At 30.8% G+C, this 19,595-nt stretch overlaps 4 long non-coding RNA genes across 4 annotated transcripts; 2 read left to right on the top strand and 2 right to left on the bottom strand.

Moving 5' to 3' along the window:
- Positions 1-14,983: 14,983 nt before the first annotated feature.
- On the top strand, positions 14,984-15,615 carry LOC142224847 (uncharacterized). The gene is made up of 2 exons (XR_012719201.1): positions 14,984-15,188; positions 15,244-15,615. It is a non-coding gene; the product is annotated as an uncharacterized LOC142224847 (long non-coding RNA).
- On the bottom strand, positions 15,208-15,823 carry LOC142224848 (uncharacterized). Its single transcript, XR_012719202.1, has 2 exons — positions 15,637-15,823; positions 15,208-15,577 (listed from the first exon to the last, which is right to left on the bottom strand). It is a non-coding gene; the product is annotated as an uncharacterized LOC142224848 (long non-coding RNA).
- A 2,582-nt stretch (positions 15,824-18,405) lies between these two features.
- On the top strand, positions 18,406-19,037 carry LOC142224845 (uncharacterized). Its single transcript, XR_012719199.1, has 2 exons — positions 18,406-18,610; positions 18,666-19,037. It is a non-coding gene; the product is annotated as an uncharacterized LOC142224845 (long non-coding RNA).
- LOC142224846 (uncharacterized) lies at positions 18,630-19,245 on the bottom strand. The gene is made up of 2 exons (XR_012719200.1): positions 19,059-19,245; positions 18,630-18,999 (listed from the first exon to the last, which is right to left on the bottom strand). It is a non-coding gene; the product is annotated as an uncharacterized LOC142224846 (long non-coding RNA).
- Positions 19,246-19,595: the final 350 nt, after the last annotated feature.

Raw genomic sequence — 19,595 nt, 5'->3', positions numbered from 1 at the left:
CCGCGATAACTTTAAGGACAACATATTGGGTTTTTAAATGTGTTCCACGTCAGATTCCATTAATTTTCTCATGTGAGATATAGGCAAATGGTTAATGAGTTCCTTCGTTTCCTCGACTCTCTCCTAAAATTTTGTCAAATTGGAACTATGATGAAGGTAACCAAAGTCTCGGGTACAGTCTTTGAATTTCGGAGTAGTAGTAGAGTAATAATCATTTCAGGTTGTCTTGGTGGACCACCCTACTCTTAATAAGTACCGTTGTAGCTAAGTCTGCCTCTATTGTTTCCTCTGAATATAATAGAGTAAACTTATTCCCGAGCCTTTTATTATTCTTAGTTAGCACTGTTTTACTTATTTGGAACACTCCAGTCTGCCTTGAAGTGTTGTTCCGTTCTAACAGGCTGCGTTGAGCTTCCGTTACTCTTGCTTTTATTTCATGATTGACGCTGGAAGGCGTATAGTAATCACATCAATTGGTCTTTCCTTTGTCACAGACTTAATTGTTTGATTGTATTTGATGGTCGATAGCAGTATGATATCAATTGTTCAGACCATTTTCTATTCTAATTTGAGACATCTTGCGATTTCCAGAAGAGTGATATGAAAACATTCATGGTCCGTTCGAAGTGCTATGCAGAGGATGTGCATTGGCAATTATAACCCCAAACTGGTCTCACAACATGGACGTAATTGTCTCAGATTTAAGTGACGGTTCGTTATCATAGTAAATATTTTTGGATTAGGAAATAGGTTCATTAGTTGCAAAATCGTTGCCTTCAAGTCAACTATTGTCCACGAAGGAATTGATTATACCACGGCGAATTTCGAAAAACTTGAGGAGAAGAGGTCGATGTGTAATATTTCACCACTACGCTTTAAAGGCGCAGGCAAAAAAAAAATTGAAATAGTTTTTTATCACTATTTCGGTGAAAAATGAAGATTACTACGAAAATAAATGAAGTAAAACCACTTTTTTTATTTGATGTACGAAATTCATCATAACAAGGGACATCTTCGTATTATTAATGAAGCATTTCAATGTAATCGAACCAATGAAATTCGGTCGTTAATATTACGATAAAGTTTCTTCTATCGATGCATAATTTTATTTTATTTACCCTTATCCAATTGGGGTTCAAATGTAATTAAATTTTTCCAATAAGCACGAACTTATTTTATTAAATTATCAAGCATATTATTATAACCTTGCGCTAGGCGTCGTAATATTCATTGTTTACTTCTCAAAAAGTCAGCTAAATTTTTATAGGTTCTTGCACAAAACGAATATAATTCGATATAAGGTATTATTAACGATTATTATTAGATGACCTTTCATAATCAAGCACGTCTATATTTAATTGTAACAAAAATAAATAAAATATTACTTCAACTCGCGTACGTCTTGCGTCTTTACACTTGAACTTCCTCCTCTCGACTATGTCTCTTGTGGTAGAATGTCGTTGATGTAACGCATTTCTTATCGGCGTTACCACATCGGCGTAAGCTTACCTAAATCAGCTGACTCATAAATCACAATCGTTTATTATTAATACTCAATTGGTTTTTATTGATGTTTACTAGATTTGATTTTCTTTGTTAATCTATGTTGACATCAGTACCATATTTTTTGAAATTATCAAACATATTATTATAACCTTGCGCTAGGCGTCGTAATATTCATTGTTTACTTCTCAAAAAGTCAGCTAAATTTTTATAGATTCTTGCACGAAACGAATATAATTCGATATAAGGTATTATTAACGATTATTATGGGATGGCCTTTCATAATCAAGCACGTCTATATTTAATTGTAACAAAAATAAATAAAATATTAATTCAACTCGCGTACGTCTTGCGTCTTTACACTTGAACTTCCTCCTCTCGACTGTGTCTCTTGTGGTAGAATGTCGTTGGTGTAACGCATTTCTTATCGGCGTTACCACATAGGCGTAAGCTTACCTTAATCAGCTGACTCATAAATCACAATCCTGCATTATTAATACTCAATTGGTTTCTATTGATGTTTACTAGATTTGATTTTCTTTGTTAATCTATGTTGACATCAGTACCATATTTTTTGAAATGTTCAAACATATTATTATAACCTTGCGCTAGGCGTCGTAATATTCATTGTTTACTTCTCAAAAAGTCAGCTAAATTTTTATAGATTCTTGCACAAAACGAATATAATTCGATATAAGGTATTATTAACGATTATTATGGGATGGCCTTTCATAATCAAACACGTCTTTATTTAATTGTAACAAAAATAAATAAAATATTAATTCATCTCGTGTACGTCTTGCGTTTTTACACTTTAGCTTCTTTCTCTCGACTGTGTCTCTTGTAGTAGAATGTTGTTGGTGCAACGCATGCAACATTGGCGTAAGCTTATCTAAATCAGCTGACTCATAAATCACAATCGTTTATTATTAATACTCAATTGGTTGTTATTGGTGTTTATTAAATTTGATTTTCTTTGTTAAACTATGTTGGCACTAGTACCATATGTTTTGAAATGTTCAAACATATTATTATAACCTTGCGCTAGGCGTCGTAATATTCATTGTTTACTTCTCGAAATGTCAGCTAACATTTTATAGATTCTATATTTTTGAGAGTATAATTTAAAATATTTAACATTTTCAATATTTTTAAAATTTTTAATAGCTTATCTTCTTCCTCACTATCCTGTGAGGAGACAATTACAATTTCACTTGCGTCACTCATGGCTTCACAGTACCATCTTTACTAAAAAAATTGCAAACAAAATGCAAGCCAAAAAATCCAAACTCGAAATCGAACATTACTCAAATACACATCCACAATGCTTCATACTTGCGAACCAAAACATACTTCTGTTTCTTACCCACACATATATAAATTTTTGATTTAAAGAGTAGTTACTCGACGTTTACTGCCATTATAGGCAAGGTATTAATTTTATTTTACCGATCGAGGTGAAAAATTGTACTCAATTCTTTAGCGCAACTTACATGTTATTATAACTGCATTTAATTGAAATAAAGCGTTTTAAAGTTTTAATATTTTATTTCGGTTGTTAAAAAAAAGAATTTATTTAATATTCTAATTCTAAAAACTATTTAGTTGCTTAGTTTAAAGGTTGTCTTTTAAGCTTATAACTATACTTTCAATTTTTACTAATTATTCCGATGATAACACGTTCTACAATATATATTTTTATTTTGTTTTGCATACTGTTTATACAAAACGTCTCTATTGAGCTTATGCAATAAGTTTTAAAATACTTTTTGTTACTGAAATTTTTCTAAAGCCTGAAAATCCGTTCAGTTTGATTAAAAACCCATTATCCATTTATTAAATTGGCTTCATATAAAACAATTTCAATATACTTTCTTTTTAAACATATTTATTTCCTTAAATGTTTAAAATTCTTATAAAACGCATTTGTCGTCAATGATAATACACTTTCCTTTTCAACATATTTATTGAAGTATTGAAAATTCTTATAAATAAACGTTCGTCGTCATTGGCAGTTGTCCATCGTACATATCATCACTAAAAATACTTTACAATCCTTAATGTGAGTTGAACAATTAACTTTAATCAATAACTTTCAAAAATATTTCATACCGCAATTTTTCCTTATTGCACATCACACGACTACATCGACTGTACAACTGAATACTTCTGGATAACTCGAACACAGAAGTAAGCAATTATGTTTATGCTCAAATACCTCAATAAAAAAAATAAAACTAAAACATTAATTTGGCTTCTTAAAAACCAAGTTCAATGTAAATTTTTTTTCAACATATTTATTTCTTTAAGTGTTGAAAATTCTTATAAAATGCATTTGTCTTATTGATCTGGTGGCTATTGTCCATCGTACCTATCATCGCTAAAAATACTTTAAAATTAATGAAGTGAGTTGAAAACTATTTCATGCCGTGATTTTTCCATATTGTACATCACACAACAACATCAACTATACAACTGAATGCTTCTAGAACATTCGTAGTAAATGAAAATTATGCATCAATGTCACAATTGCTGGCAGACCAGAATATTCTGGAGTCTATGTACGAACTGATCCACGTTTACGCAATTTCCATGGGAGTCTATGATTCAGAGAGATTCTTCGGTTGAGGAAATCCACTGCCCGTGGCTGGTCCTCAACAACACTGTAACACAGAGGCTGGACTTTTTTCTTATTTTATTTATGAAACAAAAAAACATGAATTGAAAAAAATATAAAATAAATTTATGCAAAATATACATTAAGTATTACTATTTAATCTTAGAATTATTTACAAAACGTTACAAAAAATATTTCACTACAATTTCTAGATGTCCGACTATATATGGCAATGTGTCAGATGATATGACATTTTATTTCAATTCCTTTTTTCTTTCTTATTCTTTCTTTGGGAGATCTGTTTAAAATATGTGAGTTGCCGTATACAATTCAACGAGTTTCTTCGGACGTTGGGCAATTCGAAAAGATGCCATATCAATAATAATACTTTTTAAAATGTTCGAATAATTAAAAAATGTTCACTACTAAAATTTATTTTGTTATTGCTTGGGAACGCTTTTATTTTATGGCGATTCTTGTAACAATTTAATGAGAAAACAAGTTATGTATTAACATACTTTTGTTTTGCGTATTGTTTATACAAAACTTCTCTATTGAGTCTATGCAATAAGTTCTAAAGTACTTTTTGTTAGCGATATTCATTTAAAGCATGAAAATCCGTTCAGTTTGATTAAAAAAACCATTATATCACTTATGAAATTATGTAGATATTAGAGACCACTCCTATGAAATAGATTACTTTAAATGTAATCTAAGCTTACAATTGGAAAATTGGAATAAATTACTATTGTTTTTCCCGCTTTAAACTCTAAAAGGGGAAACAAATATTTTTTTTACCAATAACATTTATTTAGTTATTGTTTTAATAAATTCACTATTCCATATTTGGAAGTTGTGCTTTCTAATAGTTCCGTTACACTGATGTGAGAAGACAAAATATTCAACTTATACGAATATAATTTACATGGATAATTTCTACGTTTCTTTACCTTTTTTGGCCAAATTACTCTATTAAGAAGAAGTGATTTACTATTATAATTTTCCCATATTTGGAAATTGTATTTTCTATTAGTTTTCCTACACTGATGGGAAAAGATAAAACATTAAAATCTTTAACTTATATAAATAAAAAAATACAAGGACAATCCTCTTGTTTATAATCCTTTTTTTTATCAACTTACTCTATTGAGCCTATGCAACAAGCTTTAAAGTGACATACTATCATTCTTTTATTATAGGAATTACCAAAAACTGTTTACATAACTATGAAAACTATAAATATTTACAAAAAAATCGTTGTAATTAGGACGTAATCCAATAACGAATACAGCTAGAATACCGAAAGTCGGTAAACGTTGTGGTATAACTTGATCATAAATAACAAGTTGAATCTCTTGAGTTTAGATCAATTCTGTTTTATTGTGGGATCAAGATCCCTCTTTTATACAAAGTTCAGCTTAAAACTATTTTATAATTTTTTAGTTTTAAATTACTAATACATATTTACATTCATAATTTGACCAATGAGGAATCATTTAAAGATCGCTCACACATTCTTATATACACATGAGTTTTATGTTTTTAATTAAAACACTTTTAGGTTTAGGGTTGGGTTATTTTATTTAATATTTTAAAAAGTTTTATATATCATTTAAGGATTAATATTTATCAGTTACAAAGTTTGTTTTTTAATCCGTAGCTAGGCTTCCGAATGGTTTTACGAGTTACGATGCACTGATTTAATCTAATTGCACAATTGTTGATGACACTCGAAGTTTGCATAGATATATTATAAAGATATTCTATGCATGAAGCATGCATATGTAAACAATAATCAATAGACAAAGGAATAGAACAAAGAATGATCTTCTCCAATGTGTCATTCTTTGTCTTCAAACCCGAGATTCACAATTTAATGAAATTTAATGTTTTAATGCAAAATTGCATTGATAAATGTAAACAAAAATTAATAGATCAAAGAATGATCGAATGGGCTATTCTTTGTCATCAAAATCGAATTTCACAATTTAATGAAATTTAATAAATTGATGCAAATTTGCATCGGCAAGAAATAATAATAACAAATATAAAGTTTCGATCTATGCCGCTAACGATAAAGGTGAAATAGATACATTAGAGTGGGGTATATGGGGATGATGGGGATCACATATGTATAACTCGCATGTTCTTCCCATTTTTACTTATACTTTCTTTTACGTTACAATTGTATTTATGCTGACTGCTCTGCATTGCTTTACTTTGAACCCATTGGCCCTTCTTCTTGCTTAGTTCAATGTTCTATTTAAGAGTAACAAGAACGGCAATAATATGTCGGACAATAATAACATTACAGAGGGTGGCATTATGCTTTTCTTAACAATCCAGGACTCAGAGTTTTATGTCGATCAATCGCAGCCCAGGTTAAATAGTTTGACTTCAATTCCACTTGTGGTATGCTCCGTTCTTCAGTTCCCCGCCGCCCACGCCGTTTCGAAGCGTGGTGACTGAGTTTCAACGGTGACCTCGGTTCCTGTGGTATGTTCAATTTTCAATTTTTTTGACTGTTATATTGTTAATTTTTGGCTGACAAATCCACTTTATTTGTGGGGTTGTTACTTTTGTCTCTTATTTTACTTTTGTTACCTGCTTTGTTTCTTCCACGTTAGGGCGCCTATTAAATAATGTTATTCACTCATTTTGTAAGTTATTTATGTATTGAGTTCTGTTAAGAGACTAAATACTTTAGTCTCTTAACTTTAGTCTCTAAATACAACTCGTGTGTGGTGTTGAGTTGCTTATCTGGTCATAGACATAGCGTAAGCAACTTATTTCTCTGGGAATATTTTGGGGGATTTAATGCAATGTGTTAACATGTATATTTTGATGCAGTCACCGTATACCAAAGTATGTAAACAAAAACAATGTTAAGTGCGGAGGCAGCATATGTTAATAGAATGTACAGAATGGTAACATGCAATTCATGTGCAACAACAAATGAATGGAAAGTGTGAATGATCACACTACAACGTCAACAACGCGACTCGTTAGAGCACAGGGCTGGATAAAGAGAGTAGTGTACCTTTTGTTAAAGAGAGGGGAATATCAATAAACTGTGAATTAAGTCCCCTTATTACGAATAAATCTAAAGAAAAAAAACATCATTTGAACTTAATAGTATTAAATAATAACAAGTGATTTTGTTGGGTTCTCTTGAACGACTGACTCTTCATTCATTTATTCATATTAAACATTGACTAGATTATAATTGGGTGTATACACTTGTGAATGTGTCTTGTCAACATAATCACAGGGTTCTCTTGAAGGACTGACTCTTTATTCATTTATTCATATTAAACATTGACTAGATTATAATTGGGTGTATACCCTTGTGAATGTGTCTTGTCAACATAATCACAGGGTTTCGTTATAAATTCAGGGTTGTATTTGATAACCTCTGCTCTGTATTTATTTACTGCTTTTATAAAATTATACAACATTATCCAGCAATGGTATTTAATTACATTAAATATACAAACTAAATCGTTTTAAAAAGGAGCCTAATATGGTTCAAAGCATGGACATCGACAAGGGAATCTTTTGGTCCAATAACAAACACAACAAACATAGCTTAGACCTACTTTTTTCTGAGGAACGAAATTTTAGACAAACAAAGTCTTCTTTTAACGCTAACAAAATTTCTTTCAAATTAAATTAAACATTTTAAAGTTGAATCGCTTATCAGAAATTCCGTTTAATTTGGTCTAAACGTAAATATTTTATTGGAAAGGGGAATTTCATTTGTCTAGAATTTCGTTCGGAAAGGAAAATATTTTTTCTTTGGGTGTATCCTCTCCATTTAGACCGTAACACATCGTCTCTTATTCTCATAATATATGATATTGGCTGAATATGTACAATCACGATTGCCACACGAGTAAAAAATGATCTACCAAAATTTTAAGAATTTACTACGGGTGGAGGTAAACTCGATCCGGTTCGAAGGACCAAAATGTAAAGAAATGAAAATCCTTACACGTTGAGAGGTTGTAAGTCCCCTACGGGAAAATGGTGCAAATTACCACTGACGGACCTATCACACAACTGGTATCGATGCTCCAGTTAGTTGCAATTTTTAAATAGTCGCTTGATATTAACATTTTATTGCATATACATATTTAGTGAAATAAAATTATCAGAATAACCTACAGAATAATCGACATATTTCAAAAGTTTGTCCGAGAGTGGTTCTTGAGGACCTATCTATGGGGTGCTCCTGCTAAAATGTGCAAGGACATGTCCTTTGGAATGAGTCCAAGACGTGTCCTAAAGTGAAAATTTATCTCGTCAAACCCACGTTAAAGTGACCGGTCCCTTGCATACGTTATGACCAGAACAGGGACTGGTCCACACACCAGGGACTACTCCTGTACAGGTCCTGTGGTTGTTCCTTTTCCCGTAGGGTCACTACTGAATTTACATTGTATATCTCATTATCTAAGACATCTTCTTCTCCAAGCTTTTGATACGTAGCTTCCACCTGATTATAAGACCTTTGTATTTCTGGCCAAAGGAAATTGATTAGCCCAATTTTTGCTCTATCATCAAGCATCTTTCTGTTTAGGTTTTCATTTTTTCATTGAACAGGCTAAAAACATAGCTTATTTTAATTTTCGGAATATATGTGATCGGTTTCAGCCCTAACTGCTTCTTAATTTGATTTTTCACTGGTCACCAGCTTCTGATAGCTCTGCATTTATAACTGCTTCTTGGTCTGTATTTTGCGAAACACTCTTGCCTCTAAAAACTTTAAAAATCCCAAGACTTTTTTGTTATTTTTATCGAGCTTTTCCAATGCATTGTCTGATAGACTTCTACGGCTTGGCTTTTAATGGCAACCAGCTCTTGTTGATCTGGCACAGTGCTTCATATGCGTTTTTATATACCTTCCAATTTTCTTCCAGCCACTTCTTTTTCTTTTTGATATCTTCGGCTGTCATCTCTGGAACACCGTTGTCCCTTACCTTCGCCGCCAATCTTTCGACAATGTCCTTTAAATCATCAGATTGACTTGTAGTGAAAGACATTTTTCGATATTTTTTGTAATCAAAATCCCAACTTTAACAATAAACGGTATTTTTCCGATTAAACAAAAAATTTCCAAACTTCATTGATTTTTTCCCGAAGGTTCGAAGGACCAATGTATGGTATACGACTACACAAAACCCGTACACTTTGAATGTTTGTAAGACACTGCTTTATTGTAAAACATAATGAAACTTATATGCTAAATCTTAAACTATCTACAATCTAAATATTTCTAAAAAGTACAGACATAGATTCCATTCCATTTTTGAAGACCATCCACCATTTATCAGAGTAAACTGTCAAAATGTTGATCACAATTTTCAGGGTGTGTGGATCATTGCCAAAAAAGACTACGTCATCCGCATAGATAAGTAGCCGTATATTAATGTCGGCAATTTCCAAACTTCCAAACCAGCCCATCGTGGATATCATTTAGATAAATTACGAATAATTCTGGGGATAAATGGTAACCTTGCTCCACTTTCAAAGATGTCTAAGAGTTTCGTTCCGTTCCGTTCCATACTACAGCCTTTGTGTCTCTAGAAAAAAAAAAGTAACGTACCAACTTTTCTGATGAGCAAAAGGAGACCATTCGACATAAAGATACAATTCATAAAGGAATTAAACGGAAATGACATGCGACATAAAATAATTCAATTAAAGTCTTAATTGAGTTAATCAATTCAATTAAAAATTTAATTGATTCAATAAATTTTTCAATTGAAACAAAAATTAATAGTATCAATTAATTTTTTTATAGGATTAATTAATTTTTTTATTGGATTAATTAATTATTTAATTGGCTTTCAACTAATTTTTTAATTGATACTATCATTTCTGTGATTGAAAACATTTCAATTAAAAATTAATTGATTTAAGACAAAAAATATTTGTGTGTGTGTGTATGCAGTAGATAAGAAACTTTGAAACCACACACAACTTTTTTTTATTTGCATTTTTTCTTATAGGCAATTATTGTTCATAAGAAAAATACGGTATGGAGGTTTTTATAACTTTTTTTATATGCGATGGTCTTACATCCAAATTATGCTCTACCTGACTTATCTTAAAACAAATATCTTGTATATCCTAAATAATAAACTTAATTTTGTATGTATTTATTATATATATTTCTCTATTTGGATTATTAAAAAAAAAATTATCTTGTATATTATGTTTTTACCACACATTTCTAAATTGTCTCTCAAAATGTGGCCTTAGTATCCGAAAAAAAAATTAAAATAAACCCTGAGAAAAAGATCATCTTGAAGAAAAAAATATCTATATAATATGAAAAATTAAAAAAAGTGTTCAGTATATAAAAATTCCAAATTTTCAAAAAGGAAACTAAAGAGAAACATATAAAATTAATATTCTAAAAAAAAAAAACAAAACAAATAATATAAAAAAGAGGAAGAAAAATATAACACAAAAAATAAATGTTAACTGTGAGTTAGTAATACAAAAACAAACAAAAAAATGGCATAAACATAATTAGTTGATCCTAAAATTTCCCTAAATATATTTTTCTTTCTTTGTAAAACTAACAACTATGCCTTGTGATTTCTAAGAATATCCTTACCTTCTTAAACATTTTTGCGAAAAAACCAACTAAATCTCAATATTCTCTTAATACCATCTATACGAAGCTCTTTTTTAAAAAAAGTTGCATACCCAGACCCTAAGAGAAATGATAATGAGAATCACTAAATACACTTTCTAAAAACAAAAAACAATAATTGAACAATAATATTTATAAAACAAAACTAAATTATAACTACTTATTCTACTACATACTGTATCGACTATACTCCCTACATATATACATATATACATACCAGATAGAATGATGATGATTTTTAGAGAACTGTGGTGAATATAGAAAGCATATCGAGCTTTCTTTTATTAATAAAAACAAAAGAAATGGACTATATACAAATGCTTGTTTTATTATTACTACCAAACATTTATTATAATATATATATAAATTTCCTCTCCCTTATAATTAATCTATAACAGTTTGGAATATATATAATTTGTACAATGTAATCGAGGTAGCAAAATAAATTGGTGAGAACCTTGAAATTTAATTCTATTATTATTTGACAAATAAAATACACGAATAAAAATTCATTAAAAAAATTGATACAAGTAGGTCTCTAACATTGGACATTAGATCTGAGCATTCAGATTTGAACGATATAAGATCTGACAATATCTATATTTAATTTTATCTGTATCATTAGATCTGTTTCATGTCTGAGATCTAATCAGGTCCAATTCCATATAAATTAAATGTTATCAAATATAGCCACTTTCGGATCTGGTCAGATATCAAATTAGATCCTAAAATTTTGACACAGGTAGGAATTTTCCAAAATCTTTCTTTATTTTAATAATTACAAGTTTTTTATATATTACTAAAAATATTGCAACGTTTTTTTATTTTTAATTTTCTTTCGAACAACTTTTGACGAAATAAACGTACACTTATTCATAACATACCTTGATTACATTGTTCAAATTATTTTCTTAAATCCTTTTCACTTGATATTTTTCCATTTCTACTCCAGAAAATTTTTTTGTGTAATTTATTTCCTTTCTCTCTCTTTGATATTACGAAGAATTTGCAAAAACAAAACAAAAATACAATAAAACTATTACTAATGTATATACATATAGAAGTATAATATCTATTATTATATTGAAACATAGAAAGAAACAAAAATATTTTTAAATATATAATCTCCTATTTGATGCTTGTTCATCTCCCCCGGTACTGTTAACTTTAAGTTTTTTTTTTAGATAAAATAAATTAAACTTGAATTAATTGCAAATTGAATTAATAAAATTTTTCAAAAAAAAAAAAAAAAAACAAATGTAATTGTGTATAAAACCTATTGTATTGAAAAATGCAAGAAAAATAAATTTTATAAAAATATAAATGAAATTGAATATTATTTAGATAAATGATAAATAAAATGGGTAAGTATGAGGGTTGCCTTTTATGTTTAGAAAACAATCGCAATTTGATGATTAGAAAATCTATTTATTGTTTTTCAAAATATTCATCATTAAAATATATACACTGTTGCATGCGTTTGAACCAACTGCGATGAACTTTTGCCATTCTGATTGAGGTATCTCCAAAAGATGTATTCTGAATTAGAGGTGTGTACGTGACACGAAATTGTCGTAACTCTCGAAAATTTTCGTGATTCACGCGTGAGTCACGCTCATGGCAACGGCGTGAGTGTGCGTGAGTCACGAAAATATTATCTTCGTGAGTGTGCGTGAGTAAAGACTTACGCTCACGAAAATAATCCCGCTCACCAACATAAAACGCTTAAGAGTTAAATTCATTTACAATTTTAGTGACACCTGGAATGTTAAGAGTGTAATAATGCTCTCGATTTTAATAATGCTGATGTTTTGAGACACGTCGCTAAGGTAAATTACTCAAAAAATTGTTCGTGAGTCACGACATTTTTCGTGAGTCACGATATTTTTTGTGAGTCACGGTATTTTTCGTCAGTCACGACATTTTCGTGCGTGAGTACAAATTTTCTTTTCGTGAGTGTGAGTCCTACCAAATAATATCGTGCGTGAGTAAGATTTTTCCGTCGTGAGTGTGCGTGATTATATTATAACTCACGTGCACACCTCTGTTTTGAATGTATCAACCTCTTCTTCAGGTGTCCGAAAAACGTTGATCTCTCTTTTTATTTTTTTACGTACGGGAATAAAGAGAAGCCATTCGGTGCCATTCGACTATACGGCGGATGACCCATCAAATCGATGTTGTGAGTCCTAACAACTGCAGTTGTTTGAGCCTATGTGAAAGACCTCGCATTGTCGTGGTCAAAAGTTATCCGTCTTCGTCCAAGGAAAACCAACCTTTTCCTGATTTCTTGGAAGATACCTGGCAAACATATGGATGTGTACCACTCAAAATTGACCGCGAACGTATTTTTGGAGCATTTATTTCCACCAATCGATTGACAATTGTGTGCGATCTAACATGACCAACGGCTGCCACTCTACCAACATTTTAAGAAAATTTTAAAAATAATCTACCAAATTACAAAAAAAAAAAAAACACATACATATAAATAAATATAACTCTTCCTTGGTTTGTAAATGTGTAGAATTTGAAATGTTTTACCGATTTTAGCTTGCGCTAACAGCGGAAATTTACCACTTCTACAAAAAAACAGGAGACTTACTCACCATGGGACTTTGACAGTATGAGCTAACACGAAAATTTAAATTTTTAAAGATATTGAATTTAAAGAAAATTTTCTCAAAATTTTATTTCTATAGAAAATTTTGTCAAAATATTATTTCTATAGAAAATTTTCTCAAAAATTTATTTCTATAGAAAATTTTCTCAAAATGTTATTTCTATAGAAAATTTTCTCAAAATTTTATTTCTATAGAAAATTTTCAGAAAAAGTTATTTCTAAAGAAAATTTTCTCAAAACTTTTATTTCTATAGAGAATTTTCTCAAAATTTTATTTCTATGGAAAATATTGTCACAATTTGAGAAATTTTGTCAAAATTTAATTTCTATAGAAAATGTAAGGAGAGGAATATATTGCAAAATCTACCAAATCATCAAGAATTCTACCAATCTACCAAACAGTAAGAAACCTACCATTTTTGGTAAAATTTTTCCATCTGTGGCAACCGTGGTTGCAACGCAATATTGAATATATGCTCGACCCATAAATGCCTCAATTTCACGATAGGTAACATGACAATCATGCAATGTCAGTGGGCGCACTGCATCAATGGTTTACGGAACAACAAGTGATTTTGGACGAAATTCGTGTTACACTGAAAAAAATTCCGTAGTTAAACAAAAGCTAATTTTAACTTATTATATCCTCCATATGGGGGTATATTAACTTTGTCATTCCGTTTGTAACACATCGAAATATTGCTCTAAGACCCCATAAAGTATATATATTCTGGGTCGTGGTGAAATTCTGAATCGATCTAAGCATGTTCGTCCGTCCGTCTGTTGAAATCACGCTAACTTCCGAATGAAACAAGCTATCGACTTGAAACTTGGCACAAGTAGTTGTTATCGATGTAGGTCGGATGGTATTGAAAATGCGCCATATCGGTCCACTTTTACGTATAGCCCCCATATAAACCGATCCCCAGATTTGGCCTGTGGAACCTCTAAGAGAAGCATATTTCATCCGATCCGGCTGAAATTTGGTATATGGTCTCTAACAATAATGCAAAAATTGGTCCACATCGGTCCATAATTATATATAACCCCCATATAAACCGATCCCCAGATTTGGCTTGCGGAGCCTAAAAGAGAAGCAAATTTCATCCGATTCGGCTGAAATTTGGTACATGATGTTGGTATATGGTCTCTAACAACCATGCAAAAATTGGTCCACATCGGTTCATAATTATATATAGCCCCCATATATACCGATCCCCAGATTTGACCTCCGGAGCCTCTTGGAGGAGCAAAATTCATCCGATCCGGTTCAAGTTAGGAACGTGGTGTTATTATATGGTCGCTAACAACCATACCAAAATTGGTCCAATCACACAAAAATTGGTCCATATCGGTTCATAATCATGGTTGCCACTAGAACCAAAAATAATCTACCACGATTTTATTTCTATAGAAAATTTTGTCAAAATTTTATTTCTATAGAAAATTTTGTCAAAATTTTATTTCTAGAGAAAATTTTGTCAAAATTTTATTTCTAGAGAAAATTTTGGTACATGGTGTTGGTATATGGTATATTTGGTATATTTTGGTACATGGTGTTGGTATATGGGGGGTTACTCTGTATTGCGATGCGTAAGAAAAATTGTCGCGAATCGAGTAATTGGTACTCAGTAATTCGTTTTCGTATCTACCTTGCGCATCTAGTTTTCGCAAATCTGGCATCACCGCACTCTATAATGCGAAAGCGTATGTCAAACTCGTTCGTTGATCGCAAAAATCGTGCGCAAACAAAATAGCAATCGCAAAGTAACAAATATGTAAGTAAGCACAATTAAATTTTTATATTTGTATCTAAATTGTTTATTGTTTTAGGGAAAAACCAAAAAAGTTACAGACACAGCAACGTCAGTTCCAAACTTTGGTAGACTTTATGGTCTCTTCCGCAGTTACCTCAAATTGTATGTGCTTGGGACAAAGTATTCGTTCAATCACCTCGCAAACTTCTTTTAAGCAGCGCGACATAGATTGCTCTGATAGTCCTAAAAGATGGTCTTGGCCGATTTGTAGATAACCACCTTGTCCAAGCAATTTCAAAGCAGCGGCCACTTTTATTGGAGTTGGAATGGCTGTGGATTTATTTGGAACGACGAGGTCGTCTTTAATAGCGTTTAATACATACATAAACGCATCTTTATTAAGACGAAATCTATAAAAATGAAATATTCGAAAACGTTTGTCACATAATTTGAGTTTCCATTTTCTTACCCGTGGTCACTTAGGGAGAGTATATTTGACCGATCTCGCAAAATTCTTCTTGTAATTCGTTCATGTTAATTTTCTTCAAACCATAACGCTATCGAATCCATAATTATTACTTTTTTGTTATAAACGATTAGCAAGTTTTAAAAGAACACGCACCGAACGGAAGATTGTTTAAAATGTTTTTATTTACAATTTTATGACATTTCTTTTTATCATTTTCGTTATTGTTTACATTGTGCAGCCAGCGTTGTCATATTTTCGCTTTATTTTGCTAAAGCGTTACCATATTTTCAGTTTACTTTGCGCAAGCGTTTGCGCAAGTGATACAGAGTACCGAATTGTACTCTTAACGCATTTAACTATCGCATCGCATTTGCTTTCGTATCGCAATACAGAGTAACCCCCATGGTCTCTAACAACCATGCAAAATTTTGTCAAAATTTTATTTCTGGAGAAAATTTTGTTAAAATTTTATTCGGTTCATAATAAAATTTCCATCATTTTCAAAATTTTATTTCTATAGAAAATTTTGTCAAAATTTTATTTCTATAGAAAATTTTATTCAAATTTTATTCGGTTCATAACCATGGTTGCCACTCGAGCCACAAATAATCTACCAAGATTTTAAATTTATAGAAAATTTTGTCAAAAGTTTATTTCTATAGAAAATTTTGTTAAAATTTTATTTCTGTAGAAAATTTTGTCAAAATTTTATGTCTACTTTGTCAAACTGAATTATATACGTATTGGATCGATCTTTTTTGATTTAATATATACCACGTATGGACTTACATACAATTTAGAAGATGGTGTTAGGAGGTTTTAAGATACCTTGCCATCGGCAAGCGTTACCGCAACTTAAGTAATTCGATTGTGGATGGCAGTGTTTAGAAGAAGTTTCTACGCAATCCATGATGGAGGGTACATAAGCTTCGGCCTGGCCGAACTTACGGCCGTATATACTTGTTTTTATTACTCGTTTGAAGTTAAATTTTATTATTTTTTTTTTTCGAAATTTTGCACAGCCCAATGAAATTTCCCTTTGTTAAATATGTTGCAAATATTTTATGAACTAAATATGGGTATAAAGTTCAATTTTACAAAATGTTCTATAGAAATAAAATTTTGAAAAAATTTCTATAGAAATAAAATTTTGACAAAAATTTCTATACAAATAAAATTTTGACAAAATTTATTATAGATATAAAATTTTGACAAAATTTTGTATAGAAATAAAATGTTGACAAGATTTTCTATAGAAATAAATTTTTGACAAAATTTTCAATAGAAATAAAATTTTGACAACATTTTCTATAGAAATAAAATTTTGACAAAATTTTCAATAGAAACAAAATGATGATAACATTTTCTATAGATATAAAATTTTGACAAAATTTTCTATAGAAAAAATTCACAAAATTTTTTATGTAAATTAAAATTTGACAAAATTTTCTATAGAAATAAAATTTTGATAAAATTTTCTATGGAAGCAAATTTTTCTGTAGATATACAATTTTGACAAAATTTTCTATAGAAATAAAATGTTGACAAAATTTATTATAGATATAAAATTTTGACAAAATTTTCTATAGAAATAAAATGTTGACAAGATTTTCTATAGAAATAAAATTTTGACAAAATTTTCAATAGAAACAAAATGATGATAAAATTTTCTATAGATATAAAATGTTGACAAAATTTTCTATAGAAAAAATTCACAAAATTTTTCATGTAAATTAAAATTTGACAAAATTTTCTATAGAAATCAAATTTTAACGAAATTTTCTATAGAAATAAAATTTTGACAAAATTTTCTATAGAAATAAAATTTTGACAAAATTTTCTATAGATATAAAATTTTGATAAAATTTTCTATGGAAACAAATTTTTTTGTAGATATACAATTTTGACAAAATTTATATATATATTCTGGGTCGTGGTGAAATTCTGAATCGATCTAAGCATGTTCGTCCGTCCGTCTGTTGAAATCACGCTAACTTCCGAATGAAACAAGCTATCGACTTGAAACTTGGCACAAGTAGTTGTTATCGATGTAGGTCGGATGGTATTGAAAATGCGCCATATCGGTCCACTTTTACGTATAGCCCCCATATAAACCGATCCCCAGATTTGGCCTGTGGAACCTCTAAGAGAAGCATATTTCATCCGATCCGGCTGAAATTTGGTATATGGTCTCTAACAATAATGCAAAAATTGGTCCACATCGGTCCATAATTATATATAACCCCCATATAAACCGATCCCCAGATTTGGCTTGCGGAGCCTAAAAGAGAAGCAAATTTCATCCGATTCGGCTGAAATTTGGTACATGATGTTGGTATATGGTCTCTAACAACCATGCAAAAATTGGTCCACATCGGTTCATAATTATATATAGCCCCCATATATACCGATCCCCAGATTTGACCTCCGGAGCCTCTTGGAGGAGCAAAATTCATCCGATCCGGTTCAAGTTAGGAACGTGGTGTTATTATATGGTCGCTAACAACCATACCAAAATTGGTCCAATCACACAAAAATTGGTCCATATCGGTTCATAATCATGGTTGCCACTAGAACCAAAAATAATCTACCACGATTTTATTTCTATAGAAAATTTTGTCAAAATTTTATTTCTATAGAAAATTTTGTCAAAATTTTATTTCTAGAGAAAATTTTGTCAAAATTTTATTTCTAGAGAAAATTTTGGTACATGGTGTTGGTATATGGTATATTTGGTATATTTTGGTACATGGTGTTGGTATATGGGGGGTTACTCTGTATTGCGATGCGTAAGAAAAATTGTCGCGAATCGAGTAATTGGTACTCAGTAATTCGTTTTCGTATCTACCTTGCGCATCTAGTTTTCGCAAATCTGGCATCACCGCACTCTATAATGCGAAAGCGTATGTCAAACTCGTTCGTTGATCGCAAAAATCGTGCGCAAACAAAATAGCAATCGCAAAGTAACAAATATGTAAGTAAGCACAATTAAATTTTTATATTTGTATCTAAATTGTTTATTGTTTTAGGGAAAAACCAAAAAAGTTACAGACACAGCAACGTCAGTTCCAAACTTTGGTAGACTTTATGGTCTCTTCCGCAGTTACCTCAAATTGTATGTGCTTGGGACAAAGTATTCGTTCAATCACCTCGCAAACTTCTTTTAAGCAGCGCGACATAGATTGCTCTGATAGTCCTAAAAGATGGTCTTGGCCGATTTGTAGATAACCACCTTGTCCAAGCAATTTCAAAGCAGCGGCCACTTTTATTGGAGTTGGAATGGCTGTGGATTTATTTGGAACGACGAGGTCGTCTTTAATAGCGTTTAATACATACATAAACGCATCTTTATTAAGACGAAATCTATAAAAATGAAATATTCGAAAACGTTTGTCACATAATTTGAGTTTCCATTTTCTTACCCGTGGTCACTTAGGGAGAGTATATTTGACCGATCTCGCAAAATTCTTCTTGTAATTCGTTCATGTTAATTTTCTTCAAACCATAACGCTATCGAATCCATAATTATTACTTTTTTGTTATAAACGATTAGCAAGTTTTAAAAGAACACGCACCGAACGGAAGATTGTTTAAAATGTTTTTATTTACAATTTTATGACATTTCTTTTTATCATTTTCGTTATTGTTTACATTGTGCAGCCAGCGTTGTCATATTTTCGCTTTATTTTGCTAAAGCGTTACCATATTTTCAGTTTACTTTGCGCAAGCGTTTGCGCAAGTGATACAGAGTACCGAATTGTACTCTTAACGCATTTAACTATCGCATCGCATTTGCTTTCGTATCGCAATACAGAGTAACCCCCATGGTCTCTAACAACCATGCAAAATTTTGTCAAAATTTTATTTCTGGAGAAAATTTTGTTAAAATTTTATTCGGTTCATAATAAAATTTCCATCATTTTCAAAATTTTATTTCTATAGAAAATTTTGTCAAAATT

Source organism: Haematobia irritans, chromosome 2 (genome assembly GCF_050003625.1).
Source record: "Haematobia irritans isolate KBUSLIRL chromosome 2, ASM5000362v1, whole genome shotgun sequence".
In the NCBI taxonomy this organism is placed as follows: domain Eukaryota; kingdom Metazoa; phylum Arthropoda; class Insecta; order Diptera; family Muscidae; genus Haematobia; species Haematobia irritans.
The sequence above is the reverse complement of the archived record's forward strand: the minus strand, read 5'-3'. Positions and strand labels throughout refer to the sequence as shown.